The following is an 18,410-nucleotide window of genomic DNA, read 5'->3' as shown; positions in this document are numbered from 1 at the left end:
TACCTTAGGACAAACAGAAAAAAGAACCCAAGCCCTTTTGTGAACAACTTCTAGTACTCCCACCAGTATGCAGGGTTCTCCGGAAGCGATTCGGGGGATAGTTGCTGGATGACCCTGGGGAGCTTTCACAATTGTGTTTTCACACCACTGAACAGCCTCGGTAATATTCCAGTCATCCTCACAACACTTACACTTGCGCACACACACGAACAAGAGCTTGCAGAGTTCAGTGGGGGGCACTTCCCCAGCACTCAAGTCCAGTGACACCTGCCACTTCGGTTTCCTTCTCTCTAGTCCAGCAGCCCCATGAGCCATCCAAGAGAGAAATTCTGCCAAAACAATAATGTCCTTTCAACGTCAAGAGACTCAATGACATACTTACTTAAAAGGACGTAAGATGAAGAAAAGAGACCAACTAGGAGTCTACTACCAGAAGATGAGTCTTTTTTGGGGTCTTCCGTGGAAGTTTCAAGGCCGCAGGGCTAACCAGTGTGAACCGTAGGGTTCAAGGTCAATCTGGGAAGAAGTCTTCCCCCGACCCACCCCCAGACCCCCGCTTCCAGAGCCTTCAGTAAATTAGTTCCTGGGTCCACATCTCCGGGGACACTCAGTTCTCATTCCGTACTTGTGCCTTCTGCTCACGCGCACCTCCGCGGTCAGGTCTGGGCACTGGGCGGGGCTCACTGGGCTGCACCCCCAGGCCAACCTTGGAGGTGGATTCCTTAAATTCCACACGCCCCGAACCACACCCACCCCTTCCTCTCCACCCCTCCGCCCCCATTCTCCGGAAGATCAACAAGGACCGCAAACCTGTGGGCCGTTGAAAGACGGGTCCCTTCGCGCGTCTCCCTCTGGGTCTCGCTCTGCAAACCCCCATCCCCGAGCGGCTACCAAGCCCGGTATTTCCCGGGCGCGCCCTCCGGTTTAGCCGCTCGGTCGCCTTCCGGCTGTGATCAGTCCCAACGACTCTTAGCCACGAATCGCCGAATGAACCGCCTGAGGTTTGCATGCTCACCTGGGGGTTCCCCAGAAAATCTTGCCCTTCCCTCCCCTGCGAGGCGCACAGCGAATGGCAAAACGTGTTTAATCCAGGGAAGGGCCGGCCGGGTGTATGGCAAATGCTTTCCATATGCTGTGCTCCGCTTCGAGCTGGCTAAGCCCCCCCGCCCCGCCCCCCCGCGGTCCCCACGCCTGCGGCGCCTCCTGGCCTTGGAGACGCGTGCGGGGAGGCCCCCGCGGCCGGGGGGTGTAGCTCAGTGGGAGAGCGCGTGCTTCGCATGTACGAGGCCCCGGGTTCGACCCCCGGCACCTCCAGTCCCTTCGTTTCTTTAGGAGCCGCGGATTGTGCTATCCTAACTCCTGCCTCTTTTCTCCCGGCGGCCAGAAAAGCCGCCAAAAAACAGAAAACCAAACACATGACCCAAGACGTTCATTTTGACTCTGCTTAGACGCCAAGAGCCTCAAAGCCGCGCGCAGAGGAGAGCGCGCAGCCAGTTCCCGCCCGCAGGGGTGACGCGTCACTGCGCACGCGCAGGCTGAGCCCGCAGGCGTCGAGCCCGCGGCGGGGGGCGCTCCCAGCTGCGGGGGCCCGGCCGCGCGCCCCCCCCCCCCCGGCCGCATGCCCCCGCCCCTGCCCCCCCCGGCCCCGCCGGCCTCGCCCCTGCGAGGCCACCCCGATCCGCCGCGCCCTCGGGGGGCCCACGCGCCCGGGAACCACGCCTGCGGCCGCTGCGGGCCGGGGTTCCGCCCGGGACCCTCCTCGCCGCACCACACGCCCGCCGTCAGAGTAACACGCGCCATGGTGTCCCCTGTTTCCTCGGCTGCTGAGACAAGGACGCGCGGAAGAGGAGAACACGGAGGCCTGAGGAGACCACACGCCGCTTCTCTCCGTCCCCTGAGGTCTGACACAGGAGGTACGTGGGTGGCCGGGGCCGCAGAACAACACAGAGGAGCCAGAATCCTGCCAGACGGTGCGAAATACCCGCTTTAACGGACTCGGCAGCCTGCACGTGCCCAACTGCTGGTTCGTACCATCCGATTTCCTTTCCTTGAATCACCCCTTCTCTTAAAATCCCTGCACCTGGGCGCCTGATACGGGCTCCTGGGGCCCCGTCGGCGAAGTGCTCCGCGCTGGACTTTGGCTCGCGTCACGGTCTCATGGTTTGTGGGTTCGAGCCCCGCGTCGCGCGCTGTGCTGGCAGGGTGGCGCCTGGTTGGGATTCTCTCGCTCTCTGCTCCTCCCCCCCTCACACTGTGTCTCTCAAGATAAATATATAAACTTAAAAAAATAATAAAATCTCTACAATAAAGTACACCCAGGAATGTCAGTTAACACCCACCATGCTACTATGAAGAGATGGCAGAAGAAAACTTCTTGGTTTGTGTCGAAATGGAAACTATTAGCCAAAACAAGAAGACATGGTTCGCAGGTGTCTAAGGCATTTTCGCTACAGTGAAAAACAGCCATTTCCTCTACCATTTCTTGTCCAAGGTCCCACTCTGCACCTTCCAGGCGTTCCTCAAAATTCTAGTGCACTGACGGCCCCACTGAAGGGCTGTTATGGTTTCCGTCCTAAACTATCTGTGCGCATGACAGTCACTGAATAACAGAGGGGGCAGTGTTCTGTCTCCCATCCTCATTGTCTCTTCCCAACCAGGCAACCCCCTCCTTGCTTCCCAGCTCTGGAGAAAGAAACCCATCCCTTTCAGATATCCTTAGGTGAGTAACTCACAAGCAAGGAGTGTGAGAGGGAAGCAGAGCAAAACACCTGCTAAATTCTGACTATAAATTGGCAAATTCACACCTTTGTCTCTGGTTAGCAGTATTTTCAATAGGATGAGAATCCCCCGAGAAGCACGTACTGTCCAAATGTTGAGATCATTTCAGAGCACCACATTGCCTCTCCCTCAACAACCAATAAATACTATCTATCTATCTATCTATCTATCTATCTATCTATCTATCATCTATCTATCTACCTATTTATCTATATCTATCATCTATCTATCTATCTATCTATCTATCTATCTATCTATCCATTTTGTCGACAGAGAGAGAGCCAGAGAGAGAGAGATTATTTTTCTAAACTATTTCAAAGCCACTTTTGGATGCTGTGTCTTATCCACAATCTCTTTATTGTAAACTTCCATAATAATCTTTTTATTATACACTTTGGCATGTATTTCTTAAGAGCAAGGACATTTCTTTACCACAGCACAAAATTTGAAGTCAGGAAATTTAACAATGGCTAAATAGTATTATCTAATATACAGTCTTATTAACTTTAATTTTCCCATTAAATTCCTTTATAGAAATTCTGTCCCAAACTAGGGTCCATTACAGCATCGTGTATGAATTTAGTTACTCTTTAGACTTTTAAAATCTGGAATGGTTTCTCATGCTTCTTGTCTTTCATGAGATCGACATGTTCCTCAGTTTATGTTGTGATGAGACTGGATTTGGGTTGTGAATATTTGGGGGGAATGTCACAGGAATGACGTTTCCCTCCATCACACCAGGAGGCTTATTAGTCATATTTGCTTTGATCACTTGGTTAAGGTTGTGTTTCCCAGGTTTATTCCCCTTAAAAAGATCGTTTCCCCCTTGTAATTAATAAACCCAGAAGTAAATGCTCTGAGACTGTATAAATATTCTGATCATCATCAAAATTTTACCTATGGCTTTTACATTGATTTATGAATTTTGCCTGTTCTATTGTTCTGATGCTGGCCAAGTGGAAATTTTCTAATCTTATTATTACTTCTATTATTAGTTCACACATCACTGTAAGGAAAACTTTCACTTCTTCCATATTTATTTATTTAAGTGTCCAAGGATTATTATTTTTTATTTTTTTACAAATAGTTTATTGTCAAGTTGGCTTCCGTATAACACCCAGTGCTCATCCCCACAAGTGCCCTCCTCCATGCCCATCTCCCCCCTCCTCCCCACACCCATCAGTCCTCAGTTTGTTCTCAGCACTCAAGAGTCTCTCATGGTTTGCCTCCCTCCCTCTCCCCCACCATTTCCCCCCTTCTTCTCCCCCATGGTCCTCCGTTAAGTTCCTCCTAATCCTCCTATACGTGCAATCATATGGTATTTGTCCTTCTCTGCCTGACTTATTTCGCTCAGCAGAACACCCTCAAGGTCCATCCATGTTGCTACACATGGCCTGATTTCATTCTTTCTCATTGCCATGTAGTATTCCATGGTATAGATAAACCACATCTTCTTGATCCATTCGTCTGTTGATGGACTAAGTGTCCAAGGATTATAATCACTTGTTGTCATCATTCATGTGGAAGTGTCTCCAATTTGACCAGTGAGAGGCCCTTCAAGTTGGCCTCTGGATCCTTTTGAATTGCTCCTCCATTTTTAAGCACCTACATTCTAGTACAGAAAGATATCTCGGGTTCATCTTGTGCTTGCCCTGGTCCTGTCTGAGAGTCAGTGATTCCCTAAAAGTATCTGGTTCCCTTTAGTGGGGAATGGTATTTAAAAACCATTTTTTAATGGGCTAGTATTGCTTTTTGTTACAGAAGTATCATTTCTTCTAGGCCCTGTTAGCAGACAGATCTGGGGGGGAAATGACAAATATATATATAATTACAAGCTGATAGCTCTAATCCCATCCAGAGCCAACAGGACTGTTCCTTCCCTTTTTCCTTCTCTAACGAGAGAGCCTTGATTTCCAACACCAACTGTGTATTCACTTTTCCAACACACAAAAGAAATTCACACACATAAATAAAAATACATAAAATTCACACAAAATAGCAGAATTGCTATACCCTTACACACTACAAAAAATAATGATAACCCTGCTACATAGAGGTTAATATTGTTTGCTTTTTCTGTCTTTGCAATTAAGACAAAATACTGTGTAGAACATTTACTTGGATCTGTTCATTTTCTCTCCATGTGGTTATGTTATGTTCAATTTGCTTCTGTTTATATTCAGTTTTAGTGTATTTGTACACACCCTTGAGGGAGTCTTAATTTTTTCTTTACTATATAAAACATCGATGTATCCAAGAGTCAAAAGAATACCAAAAACAATACTCAGAAACACTGCAAGAGAATGTCGTGTCCCCGGAAGCATCGTGGTGGATTGGAAGAGTCTGCAGGCAGTCTGATCCCAGGGGAGGCAGACTCTGAGAAGCGCTGATCATGAGCTAACCGTGAACGAGGAACTGAGGCGCCTTTAGTCCTGGGGCAGCCAAGCCTCAGAGAGGATGTAGTGTAGGAAGTGGAGAAAGAGTGGAACTAAACATAAAGGGCTTTGCTTGGATGACTTAACCCTGAAGTCCGGAAACTGCAGTTACAAGGGGGCCATAGGAGGTCTTCAAGGCCCACCTCCACAGTGAGGGGGTGTAGCTCAGTGGTAGAGCGCGTGCTTAGCATGCACGAGGTCCTGGGTTCAATCCCCAGCACCTCCAGTTTTGTTTCCTCTTCTCCACCTGCACTTCTACTAACACCTCCCTGATCTGCCAATGTCAAACTTGGATTGCTGCCTTCCAAGTATCTGTCAAATTTCAAGTGCTGCCTGCCGCTCCTTCTTAACCTCTTTGGGACACAGGGAGGTGGCCCACCTCATTCACAGATAATTTGTTGTTTATTCAATTATTCACTCAATCTGTGCAAGCACTCTCAGCCATTGCTAGCACGCCGGCCACCATCAATAGGCTCCAGATGCCAGAGGATAGTGTTGTCAGGTGAGCCGGAGAGATCCCAGGCTCTGATCCCTGACCCAGCCCGTGGAAATGATGTCGCATTCAAGAGGAGACACCACAGTGGATGGGAGGGTGCAAGCAGGAAAGTTTATTGAAGTGGGTACACTCTTGAGATGTGAGAATGGGTGAGCCCAAGGGGTTGGAGTTTCTGTCTTTATTGATAGTTGTTAACAAGGGGTTGGAGTATCCATTGCTTGGGGTGGGAATTTCTTGGAAGCAGGATTTAGGGTTTTCTTTCTTATTTGAGCAGGGGCTTCCAGTCCTGGCCCTGCCATCTGGGGCCCTTCTGGTGTAACGGGATTTCTCGTGGAGTGAGGCGGGACAGGCCTCTGACCCTCCCAGCAGCTGGGCATGGCCTCCTCAGTGCTGGCCTCCAGGCTTCCTCTTAGGGCCTAACTAACCACCTCTAATAGTAGCAATTCCTCCAGCCTTCCTTCTTTCTTCTTTCCTTGTTATGGAAGTTGGGGGTTAATTAATGTGAAGTAAGGTGCATAAATCTTAATGAATGAGCTTGATGGACTGTGACTATGCACACATCCCAGTAACCAACACCACAGGCAAAGTCTGGAGACTTTTCAGCTCCCAGAAACTTCCTGGCCTCATCACACTGTGTTCCACTTTCTGACCTCTACCATCCGAGACTAGTTTTTCTTGCGTTTTGAAATAATATAATCATATAATATGTACTCATTTAGGTATTTCACTCCATTAAAAAAATTAGATTCATCCATATTGATGCTCATAGCAGTTTTCATTGCCCTGGAGGCATTCCATCGTATGGAAGCTGTACATCACAACGTATTAACTCCTTTTGCTGCTGATGCACATTGTGAGTGTTCTGAGTTTTTGGCTGAAGGTCTAACACAGCCTGTGCATGTCTTTCAAGTGTAGGTGAAACATTTTCCCTTCTCCCCTTCTAGGTTCTTTGACTGGTCTAGTGATTTATGTAAGACTTCTAAGATAAGTAGGGATGTTTCTAAGTTGTACATTTGTACTCTTAATTCAAGTTCTTCTCTCAGTTTCTCAAATAATTGGGTTTATGCTAATGCTCTGTGATTTAAAATAGGTGTGGGACATGTGAGTCACACACTGACGGAAAATGACAGATTATGTAGTTTTAACATTCATGAGCAAATTCAACAACACTTTTTAAAAAACAATGTAAGACAAATTAATAGGAGAAAAAGAAATTTAATTTTTTATATATAAGAGCCCCACAGAAACAGGAAACTCAAAGGAGTGACAAGACAAAGGGGTTTGGGCTTGGGGTGGTGACTAGTGGAGAAGGAATGAAGTGTGTTTATCTGGCTCTCTCTGCCCTAGGCCCCCTGTCTCTGGTGCTAAGGTGCCTTCTACCCTTTTGGCACAGGGCAGACTGATATCACCAAGGAGAATCAGGGTGTTCTCGGGCGAAGCTGTTTCTCAGGTACCTTTAATTCAAAATAATCAAGACACCAAAGTGGCAATGTTTTGGGATGGCAGTTCTGCTCCCCTCCACAAGGGAAATTTTCTCTTAGGCACACTCACGGTGGTGGTCTCAGGATCACAGGTTATATGCATATTTAGTTCCAGCCAATACTTCTAGTGCACCAGCTGGCTCAGTTGGTGGAACACGCGACCCTTGATCTTGGGGTTGTGAGTTCGAGCCCCATTTTAGGTGTAGAGATTAAAACTAAAATCTTAAAAAAATTTTTTCAAATAGTTTCCCAACGTGGGTGTGCCGGTTTCCATCCTGGTCAGCAACGCCTGAGACTTCTAGTTGCTTCACATCGTCAGCAGAACCTGATACTGCTGGCGAGGAGGGGTATTTCACTATTTTTAAATTTGAATTTCCCTGCTAGCAAAAGATGTTGAGTACCTTTTAAATCGCTTACTGGCTCTCTGGGGCTCCTCTTTTCTGAAGCGCATGTTAATTTGCGCTTTCTTTTTGAGATTTTAGCCTTTTCCTTAGTGTTTTGTAAAGGTTCTTCAGACTTGACTAAAAAGGTTCTGAGACTTGACAGACTTTCAAGAAAAGGAAAAAAGAAAAGAAGGGGAGAGAGTTGACACAGGGGAAAGTTCCATCGGAGATCTTCGTGGTTTTTCCTAGCAGAAAAGACGCCCCCGGGGCCTGGGGCGGGGCGGGGCCTTGGAAGGGCCCGATGGGGCCAGAAGTCTTGGAGCAGAGGCGGCGCCTGGCCCGCCTTCCTCTCACACGTGCAGAGCAGGATGTAGCGCAGAGGGTTAGGAAGCAGTGGGGTTTGGCACCGTGGATTTTCCATCCGTGAAGACTCCTCGGATATATGGCTAATGTTTCAAGGGGGGTGAGGGCACTTCCGCAGTGAGAGGTGTGGCTCAGGGGGCTCACCGGTTCCTGGAGAGCTGGTTCCAAGCAGGCCCTCGCGTCTGCCTGCAGGCTCCCGCAGTCCTGTCCCTGGTTCTTCTCAATAACGCGACTTGCAGGCTGTGGCGGAAGGGAGGGCCTTATCCGGCGGGTTGTCCCCAGTGCCGCGCGCACCTGCGCCCCGGGTCTGCGCCCAGGATCTGCGCCCGGGGTCTCCGCCCGGGGTCTCTTCTCGGGGTCTGCGCCCGGGGTCTCCGCCCTGGGTGTCCACCCTGGTTCTCCGCCCTGGGTCTGCGCCCTCGGGTCTCCGCCCGGCCGCCTGCGGTGTCCGCTCTGGGAAGACAGGGAAAGAAACAGACGGCTCGATTCGGATTTCCTCAACCTGGAGCAAGAAGCCAGTCAACACACCCACGTGCCCACTAAGCCTGTTCCTGCCGCCCTGTCCTTAAGGAGGAAGACAGAGAAAGAACCGGGAGAAGACTCGGTAATTCCGTGTTGAATTCCCTTCCTTTCCGAGCAGTGTTTGCATGTGGAAGACCCCAAGGCGACCCCGCAGGAAACACCTGCTGACCTGTTTCCCCCCTCCCCCTCCTTCCCCTCCTCCCTTCCTCTTCCCCCTCTCTCTGGTCCTCACCCCTCGCCCTCTCCCCCCCCCCAGCTCACCCGCGGTCTCCTGCTGGGAGCCACACGGGCCTCTCTGGATGGCAATCACAGCAAGGAGGTGGCAATGTTTGCAGCTCCTACCAGGAGAAATGAAAACTGGGATCTCCTTCTACTACTATTGGGTCATGTTGGATATAAGCCTACTGGTATTGACCAGGCCTCACAATATTCCATATCAGGCCCATATTCTGAATACAGATACCTCATAAGGAAAAGCATATTCCTGCTTTTACAAAAGAGATTTTAGATGAAAGCTCTATGGGCGATTGTCAAAAGGCTCTTCCTATGGGCCTTGCAGATGGGAGACTTAGCGGGTTAAGAACACAAGAATTACAACTGAGCCTGGCCCTGAGACCAAGGGCCTATTTTGGGGTTAAGAGCAAAACATAGTTACCACGTATATCTTTGCTAATTGGTGAAACATATCAGTCCCTTCCTCAAGGCCTACTTTCTACTTACACTGGCAGCTGGGATGAGGATGGATAACAGTAGCTAAAACATAACCCAGGGGCAAAAGACTGACCCATTCAGGGTCCCCATGTTAGTCTCCACAAACAAATCAATTCAGAAATATTCTTCCTCTTGAGAGCCAGACAAAATACTCCTAACTTATCTATATTCAATTTGACCTATATGTTATCCTTTTTTTTACTAAGAACATTCTGTTATTTCCTTGGTCTGAATAATTCTACTATTGATATCACAAAAGGCCTCCCATTGTAAGAAAGTCCTTTCTTTGACTTCATCTTGTTGCTGAACCTTTAAATAAAGATACAAAAACCAACAGGACAGAGATGCCTGCCTGGTGATCTGAAAGAATCTCCGGAGTGCGCTCTCTCGCGCGCGCGCGCGGACACCGTCCATCCTTCAGGGACCCCTGGACCTGCTGGAGCCGGCTCAGCCTCTGACAGTCTCCAATCTCCAGGGCTTCCGCGGAGACCCCACCTCCAGGGGTGCGGATGCCACCGAGTAAAGTGAGAGAGGACACGGAGAAGGTCTCTGGTCCCGCGGTGGAAGCTTAACAATGTGGAGGAATGACTAAGAAACTTCTCGCCAGAGGCCGAAATAGCTCAGCTGGGAGAGCGTTAGACTGAAGATCTAAAGGTCCCTGGTTCGATCCCGGGTTTCGGCAGCTCAGTTTTGCTCCGGTGTAACTATAACCCCTGTATACGGCGGGGGCCCAACCCCAAAAAGTGAACGTGGAACTACAACTTTCGCTTCTTTTTGCAAATCCCATCATGGAGTGTGAGTTCACGTTTGTCACACTCTCTTGGCTCCTATTGGCCGAGGTCCCTGATGAAACATTAACTGACAAGGTGAAGATTTCATTTAGTTTTACAGCCTAAGAAATTCCAGTATGTTACATGCCATTACCCTTATGACTCATTTCTGTCTTGATGGGTGTGTGTGTGTGTGTGTGTGTGTGTGTGAGAGAGAGAGAGAGAGAGAGAGAGAGAGAGAGAGATGTTTTAGTCACAACAATTGCAGAGACCTGGAGAAAAGGAGTGTATGTAGGAGAATGTGGTGTGCGGGGGGGGGGGGGGGGGGGGGGGGGGGGGGGGGGGGATGCAAGGACAGTTCTGCAACCAGAAAGTCTAGAGTATCCATTATTATGTGGATATAAGCGCGTATAAAGAACTTATACAACCCAACACTGGAAAACCAAATAATCCAATTAGAAAAATGAGTAGAAGACATGAACAGACATTTCTTCAAAGAAGACATACAGATGGCCGACACATAAATATTACACATCAATATTACTGATCATCAGGGAAATGCAAATCAAAACCACAATGAGATATCACCTCACAGCTGTCAGAATGGCAAAAATCAAAGACATACACATAACAGATGTTGGCAAGGATGTACAGAAAAAAGGATCCCTGTGGCACTGCTGGTGGGAATGCAAACTGGTGCAGCCACTCTAGAAAATAGTATGGAGGCTACCCAAAAAATAAAAAATAAAACTACCCTGTGACCCAGGAATTGCACTACTGGGTATTTACTTAAAGAATATGAAAACACTAATTTGAAGAGATACGTGCACTCCTTTGTTTATAGCAGCATAATTTACACTAGCCAAATAGGGAAGCAGCCCAAGTGTCCATGGGTAGATGAATAGATAAAGAAGATATATAATCTTGCCATTTGCAACAACATGGATGGATCTAGAAGGTATAATGCTAGGCGAAGTCAGAGAAAGACAAATACCATATGATTTCACTCACGTCTGGCACATAAGAAAACAAAACAAATGAATAAAGTGTGAGGGAGAGACAAACCAAGAAACAGACTCTTAACTATAGTGAAGAAATTGATGGTTACTAGAAGAGAGGTGGGTGGAGGGATGAGGTAAAGGAGATTAAGACATTTACCTTGATGAACACGGACTAAAGCACAGAATGGCTGCATCACTATGTTGTACCCCTGAAACTAATTTAACACTGCATATTAACCATACTGAAATTGAAACAAAAGAAAGTCAAGAAAATAAAAATTTCATGAGCCAATTGAAAAAAACTAGTGTGCCAGACAAATCATATTCCTCCAATTTCAGAATGGACTCACTGTCATTTTATCAATATTGGCAAAAGCTCATAAATGGGGAAACCAGAATGAGGAGAGTTAACCACTAACTCTAACTAAATCCGGTACCAGAAAATGAGTTTTCTCAGAGTCTTCTCATGTAGTTCAAAGAACACAGTCTTAACCATGATAAATCCCAGGCTTCAAGAAATGTCCAGGAGTGAACTTTTTTTTAATGACTATCAAAATTGAGCAAGCTTTTTGGTCTTTATCTGGCTTCTCATTCTTGGCTCTCCCAATGATTTGCAAGCCAAAGGCCTGAAGCCCAGGCAATAGCCTGAGCTGGCTGTGTGGCATCCTTGCAAGAGAGCTGCACGTATCTTGAGTTTAATATAAGCAAAGCTAGCTCATCTTCCTCAGGTTCCAATCCTACTCCCCCCACCAAAAGTATTTTTATAACCTCTTTTCTGTATTTCTTCTGTTTAGTAATGGCATGACATATCCTATAAAGAAATAGATTTTTTCCTAACCCTTAGATCTTGTGGCCCTTTATCCTCGGTCTCACTCTCACAATTCAACATTTCCCACCATCCCCAAAGCTGTTGCGTTCATGCCTAATGAATGCCTTTTGAAAAAGATTTGGAACAATTGTCAGGGTCTCCTAAGCTTAAAGAGAAACGACCGTTTAAGTGAAATGCTGAATGCTTCGCTCTAGGGTTTCCTTCTAGGGTCGTGAAACCCTTTCCCTATGAAATCTGATACTTAATATCCCAATGGAGCAAACAAAATTATGAACCATTTTAGACAAGAAAAAGCTGACTTTCAGTAGCTTTGTGTCTCAGGGTAAGATAAATCTGCAGGAAAGCGAAAGAGCTGAAAACTGGGGCTTGACTAATTCCTAGGCAGGAAAGGGAGAGGGAAATGGTAAGCACGTGTTAAAGCCGCACGGGACACTTCGTGGTTATTATCTGACACGTTTCCAATGTCTTCCCTTCCTTTCAAGTTCTACATTCAGTGTCTTTCCTTCGTTCCCGAAGGTCTGCTGCCCAAAGCAGCAGCGGGAGCCTCATAACACCGAACCACCAGGAAGCGCAGAAATCCAGGGCCTCAGAAAACAAAACTTATTTTCAGATAAGCCTTAGCAAACGGCCCTTCTAGAGGGGGGTGTAGCTCAGTGGTAGAGCGCATGCTTTGCATGTATGAGGCCCCGGGTTCGATCCCTGGCACCTCCAGGCTGCAGCTTTTTTTTTTTTTTCCCCTTTCTAACCTAACACCATTCAAAGCCATTCTTCAAGAAATTCCGATCTAGCAGTCCTAACTTTTTGTTCAATTCCTGCACATACGGAAAGAAAAGACATAACCTAATGGATTGTCTTGAATTCTCCATCCCTTGCTGAGAGCCTCCACACAACCCAAGGCGACTGGGACAGAAGACACAGGGAGGCCGGCGGTGGGCGCGGCTGGGGGGTGACAGCATTCCTCGAACCCAGTTACAGCGTGCACATGACCTAGCGTTCACCGTGGTTACCACTGTGTACTATTATTAGAGAGGCGAATACAACAACGAAGAAGAAACAGCATCGTCCTACCTACATTTTCTTTGCTTCTTTTTGTTTTCTGGGCCAAACGCAAAATGAGGGCAGCATTACCCCCCTGGCTGCTCTATCAGGACCCCCAGCACCTGCGGACCCTGAGTCCTTGGGGGTGAGCGAGCCGCCAGATGCTGGATGATGGGGGCGAGATGGGGGGGGAAGACGGCAGGGACTTCATTAGGGGCCTTCCAAACACGAAATAAATACATGTGGATCAACGCATTCTCAATCGATATTCCATAATATCGGTTTCCCTATATGTCTTCACTCACCCCGTTTTCACCGTTGTTTAACACCTTTAAATAAAACATTGCCTGGAAACCTCATTAACATAAAATGAAGACCCCCACAAGAGGAAGTAGGAGAAGTTTTTCTGTCACAAACGGAAAGAAACGCAAAGCAAAGGTGATGAGAAGACAGGTGTGTTGGATGCTTCCGCAGGTAAAGGGTGGCACTTCCTCTGTCCTTTCACCCCTGCTCTGCATGACCAGGGAAGTCCCAGGAGTTTCTGACCCACTGGTGGCATCTGCATTATTAGTACGCGCATCGCCGTAACAGATTACCGCAGGCTGGAACAACAGATTTTTATTTTCTCACGGCTCTGGAGGCCAGAAGTCCAAGATCAAGGTGCTGCAGGGTTGGCTTCCGGTGAACCCTTTCTACCAGGCTACCCATTCCTTCTCCCTCTTTGCAGACCCCTCACGTGGCTTTTCCTTTGTGCACACCCACCTCATGATCTTATAAGGAGACACCCTTATGATTTCATTTAACCTGTATTACCTCCCTAAGGCCCATCTTCAGATCCAGTCACACTGGGTGGTTAGGGCATCCACATACGGGTTTGGAGCTGGAGGCACGCAATTCAGTGCAGAACAGCACCCTGTAATGAATTCCGATGCTTGATGGCTCCAAAACTGCTGCTCTCTGTGGACTTATTTCCTGCTGGATCATTTGTCTTTGGGAGGAAAGTAAATTTGATTCCAGTCAGTAACTCTAACCCTCCACCAGGCTGGGAGGTCTTTACTTCCAGATTCCCTTCTCCAGTGAAAATATCCACGGCGGTCACTCTGGAGGGGCTGCCTGGAGTCTGCCTGGCTGCTGCCTGGCGGTGCATCTGGGGCCAATTACTTGTTCCAGGATGCATTTTTTGAGGGGGGTAACGTGCTCATTCCATGTATTTTCTCCAATCTGCTTGTTTTCTCTAGGTATTTAAGCAAATATTGTGTGGGGGTGTTAGAAAGGACACTGGGGGGGGGCGCCTGGGTGGCTTAGTCGGTTAAGCGTCCGACTTTCGCTTAGGTCATGATCTCGCAGTTCGTGGGTTCGAGCCCCGCGTCGGGCTCTGTGCTGACTGCCAGCTCAGAGTTTGGAGCCTGTTTCAGTCTGTGACTCCCTCTCTCTCTGACCCTCCCCTGCTCACGCTGTCTCTCTCTCTCCTAGAAATAAATAAATAAAACATAAAAAAAAAAAAAGGACATTGGAGAGGGTTGTGGAATTAGGGCGCGGTAAGCAGACTCCCACATTCACGGCAGCTGCACGGCAATCCTTTAGGGGAGTTTCCAGGCGCCGCCCCCCCCGCCCCGGAGTTCTCTGTGGATGAACTCCAACGGGCGCCAGGAGACTCGCTCTGCCAAAATGACGGGAATCCCATCAAACTGTCCGGGTGTCTCAGAAAGCCAAACTTGGGGGACTCCAAGCCCTACAGCAAAGACCGGGACCGTCGTCTCCATCCAGCGGTGGCGACCCTGGCCCCGGCTGCGTCTCCCGCCCTACTACACGGCCCGTTCTCTTGTCTGGGGTCAAACTGCTGAAAGCTATACTAGGAGTGAACTGTAGTCAACATATCTCGTCCGGTTACGTCTGCAGACTTGGTGGCTCACAGGCCCCTCCCCTCTCCTCGGAAAACCCTGCTTCTCCCGCAGCCCTGCTGCCTCTCGTCTACACCCTGGTCCCCTACACTCTTCACTCTTACCAGGGTCTCTACCGCGCGGTGGCCGTGGCCTTCCCGCCCGCGCTCCCGGGAATCGGAAGCGGGCAGCGCCGGAGCCCCCGCAGAGGCTGCTCTGCGTCCGCGCGCCGCCGGCCCTGGGCGAGGTCGGCAGCGGGCCGCGCGGGCGCCCGCCGTTCTGGACGCCGTTCTGGGCCCAACTACCAGTTACCGCCTTCCGGCCTTGTCGCGGCTCCACCGCAACACTCAACTCCCGACGAGACGCTCGTCCCCACCGACCGCCGCGCCCCCTCTCCGCTGCGACCCCGCGACCACCCGGGAAACTCGGGTCCGGCTCCCTCCGGGTTCCGGAACGCGCCTTCCGCCCACCTCCACCCCCCACCGCGCGCGCGCGCCCCGGGGCGCCCCTCCCGCCTCGGTGCGCCAGTCGAGGTCCCAGGCCCCGCGCCCTAGCGCTGGCGCCCGCCTCCCGCTGCCCGCGACCCTCCGCTGGCCTCCGCCCCCCACCCCGCTTCCGCTGCTCTCCGCGCTCCCGGGGCCCCCCGACTACCCCGTCCGCTTCCCGCACCGCGTACTCGGTGCTTTCGGTGCCCCGTGACCCCACTTCCCGCGGCCCCGTCCCCTCGTCCCCTCACCCTCTGAACCGGCCTCACTGCTGCAGGGTCCCCGGGCCTCGGCCTGACCAGCCTGCAGGTTTTCAGAATCAGCGCAGCTTTGACGCAGCGAGAGTTCCCGGCCCCCCGGGGCCTGGGGTTTCCCCCTAAACCCAGCGGCTGTCACACGGCTGTCACACGACTGTCACACGGCTCTCTGGCCGAGGCCGTTAGCGCGCCCTGGGCTCAGGTTCCCGCAGCGGGTGCGGCCGCCCTGGATGCGCCCCCTCCCCACCCGGCCCCGCGCTTCCTCCGCTGCGTCCCCGCCTCGCCCTCCGCGAGTCTCAGAGCCTCCGCGCTCCCGACACGAACCTGAACCCGGGGCGGGACCCGCAACACGCACCCGGGACGGGACCCCCAACACGTACCCGGGGCGGGACCCGCGACGGCACGAACCCGGGGCGGAACCCGCGAAACGTCCGCGTTTGTGAGACGTGGCCACGCGCTCCGTGTCTCGAATCCGACACGCCCCAAACCAAACCCCTCTCCCTCTGTTCTCCCCCAGAAATGACTGACATGCGTTCTCTTCCAGCTTCTCCCGTTGCTGAATAACCTTGGCTGCCGTCGGTGTCTCCACATCCCCCGGCCCCCGCCGCATTCGGACGGCTCTCCCGGCTCTGAGCTCGAGGCTGCGGTGCGTCCGAGCCTCCGTCTACACCCCCGACCTCGGACCCAGCTGCTACGCGGCCTCTGCGCTTAGCGCCGCACAAAAAAGAGGTTTTACAAGTGCTGATGAATTGCTCAGTTTCTGTTTTGACGCCAGCGTCCCCCTAACAAAGCCTGGCCTACTTCTGTGAGCAAATAGGCGCAAAACGTGCTTTAGGCAGCGGGAAGCTTAATCTCAGCATCCTTGCGCTGTAGGGTAAGAGATTTTTGGAGGAAATCAGAAAGTGCCAAGAAGACTCGATTCTTAGCACCCATACGAGAAGACTGAAGCTGTAAAAATGCGGCTGTTTAGAATTGCAACGTCAAGTGCAAGCAGCTATTACTTGCTGCACTTTTATATTATATGTCCTTTCCGTCCACCCCAAATCCTGCACATTAAAGAGTGACATCACTCCCTCCTCCACTTCTGAAGCTCCTCTTCCCAGAGCAACCGCAGACTCACCTTTATGTTAACACTGCTAACACCACGTGCGGGAACCCAGAGCTTCAGAAAATCAGAGTTCTCTTACGGAAGTGTGGTTACCCCGTGTTACAGTTGCCCGTTTCTTACCCTCTGCGTTATCTTGACCAAGCTTTAGTCAGGCTTCCCCCCTCCCCGCGGGGGTCTGTTCTCCCCCCGCCCCAGGCTGAGCAACCCTGGAAAGCAGGCAATGCCCCACCTCAGCCTCCTGGGAACCAGCTGACCTTCGCCTGCCCCTTGCTGCCACTGCCCTTACCCGCCCGTTCCCGTGAAAGTCCTCGCTACAGCTGTGTCTACCCTCCTTGCCTGTAAGAGAAAAGCCTTTTCTGTTTGATTCTGGGACACTTAACGGATTTCTGAATTTGGGGCCTTGTCCCCTTTTGCAATAATCTCCCCTCATCTAGGCGCAGAGTTGACGTCATTGGACAAGGGTAGAACTTGTGTTTTCCATGTTTGAGGACCTCGATTCAACTCCCTATACTTTTAGTTTTTACTTTTCTCTGACTCAAACCTGCTTCTCCAGGGACTCTGTCTTACCCCTTCTGATGACCTTGCCTATTTCTACGTCTATTCTGTGAGCCTCGGCATCAATCAAGGCACCTGAAGCGGCAGAAGAGGGAAGGGAGGGAGGAAGAATGGACTTCTACAGGATTTTCGCATCATGTTTCTGCATCTATTCTACAAATTCCTTGTCTAGCCCCAGATCCCAAAGATTTTCTTCCATATCCTTTTTCTAAAAATTTTAGTTTTATATCTTTATCTATGATCCATTTTGAGTTATTTTTTTGTATAAGTTATGAGACTGAGATTGAGGTTACTTTAATTTTTATTTTTTTAATTACTCGTAGATGTCAGATTGATCCGAGGCCCATTGTTGAAAAGTATATTTTTCCTCCATTGAATGACTTCTGCAACTTTTTCAAAAACACCTGTAAGGACTTATTTACCTATTTTGCTCTATTAACCTTTGCCTATCTCCCCAGTACTCACCAACACACAGTGTTAATTACTGTAGTTATACAACAGTTTTGAAATCAGGTTGACTGATTCTTTCTCCTATATTCTTTTAATGTTTTTATTTATTTATTTATTTATTTATTTATTTATTTATTATCTATTGAGAGGGAGATGGAGCACAAGCAGGGGAGGAGCATAGAAAGAGGGAGACACAGAATCTGAAGCAGCTCCAGGCTCTGAGCTGTCAGCACAGAGCCCCACACAGGGCTTGTACCCATGACATGTGAGATCATGGCCTGAACCGAAGTCAGATGCTTAACTGACTGAGCCACCCAGGCATCCTTTTTAAAAAAATTTTTAAAGATTGTTTTAGCCGTTCAAATTCCTTTGAATTTCCATATAAATTTTTAAAATAAGCTTTTTAAAAAAGTTTTTTAATGTTTTATTTATTTCTGAGAGAGAGAGAGAGACAGTGTGAGCAGGGGAGGGTCAGAAAGAGAGGGAGACACAGAATCTGAAGCAGGCTCCAGGCTCTGAGCCATCAGCACAGAGCCTGACGTGGGGCTCAATCCCACGAACCATGTGACCATGACCAGAGCTGAAGTCAGACGCTTAACCGACAGAGCCACCCAGGCGCATAAATTTTTAAAATAATCTTGTCTGTAGCTACAAAAAGTCTTGCTGTATTTTTATAGGAATTTAACTAAATCTGTGTATCAGTCCGGGGAGACCCGACACCCTTACTGTGCTGCCTGTCGCAGGCCATGAACACAGTGCGTCTCTCCAGGTTTAAGCTGTTTGGACTCCATCCGTCATCGTCATGTGCTGTCAGCATCCAGGTCCTGTACGTGTTTGTCAGGTTTACATTTTGGTCGGAGATTATATG

General features: G+C 49.6%; 4 non-coding genes across 4 annotated transcripts; all 4 read left to right on the top strand.

Annotated features, from left to right (window-relative positions):
* The first annotated feature begins 1,242 nt into the window (after positions 1–1,242).
* TRNAA-CGC lies at positions 1,243–1,314 on the top strand. The gene has a single exon. It is a non-coding gene; the product is annotated as a tRNA-Ala (tRNA).
* A 4,053-nt stretch (positions 1,315–5,367) lies between these two features.
* Positions 5,368–5,439, top strand: TRNAA-AGC. Its single transcript has one exon. It is a non-coding gene; the product is annotated as a tRNA-Ala (tRNA).
* Positions 5,440–9,778: 4,339 nt separating this feature from the next.
* Positions 9,779–9,851, top strand: TRNAF-GAA. Its single transcript has one exon. It is a non-coding gene; the product is annotated as a tRNA-Phe (tRNA).
* Positions 9,852–12,408: 2,557 nt separating this feature from the next.
* On the top strand, positions 12,409–12,480 carry TRNAA-UGC. The gene has a single exon. It is a non-coding gene; the product is annotated as a tRNA-Ala (tRNA).
* The last annotated feature ends 5,930 nt before the right edge of the window (positions 12,481–18,410 follow it).

Source organism: Hyaena hyaena, unplaced genomic scaffold, assembly GCF_003009895.1.
Source record: "Hyaena hyaena isolate Hyena2069 unplaced genomic scaffold, ASM300989v1 scaffold_637, whole genome shotgun sequence".
Taxonomy (NCBI): domain Eukaryota; kingdom Metazoa; phylum Chordata; class Mammalia; order Carnivora; family Hyaenidae; genus Hyaena; species Hyaena hyaena.
The sequence above is the reverse complement of the archived record's forward strand: the minus strand, read 5'-3'. Positions and strand labels throughout refer to the sequence as shown.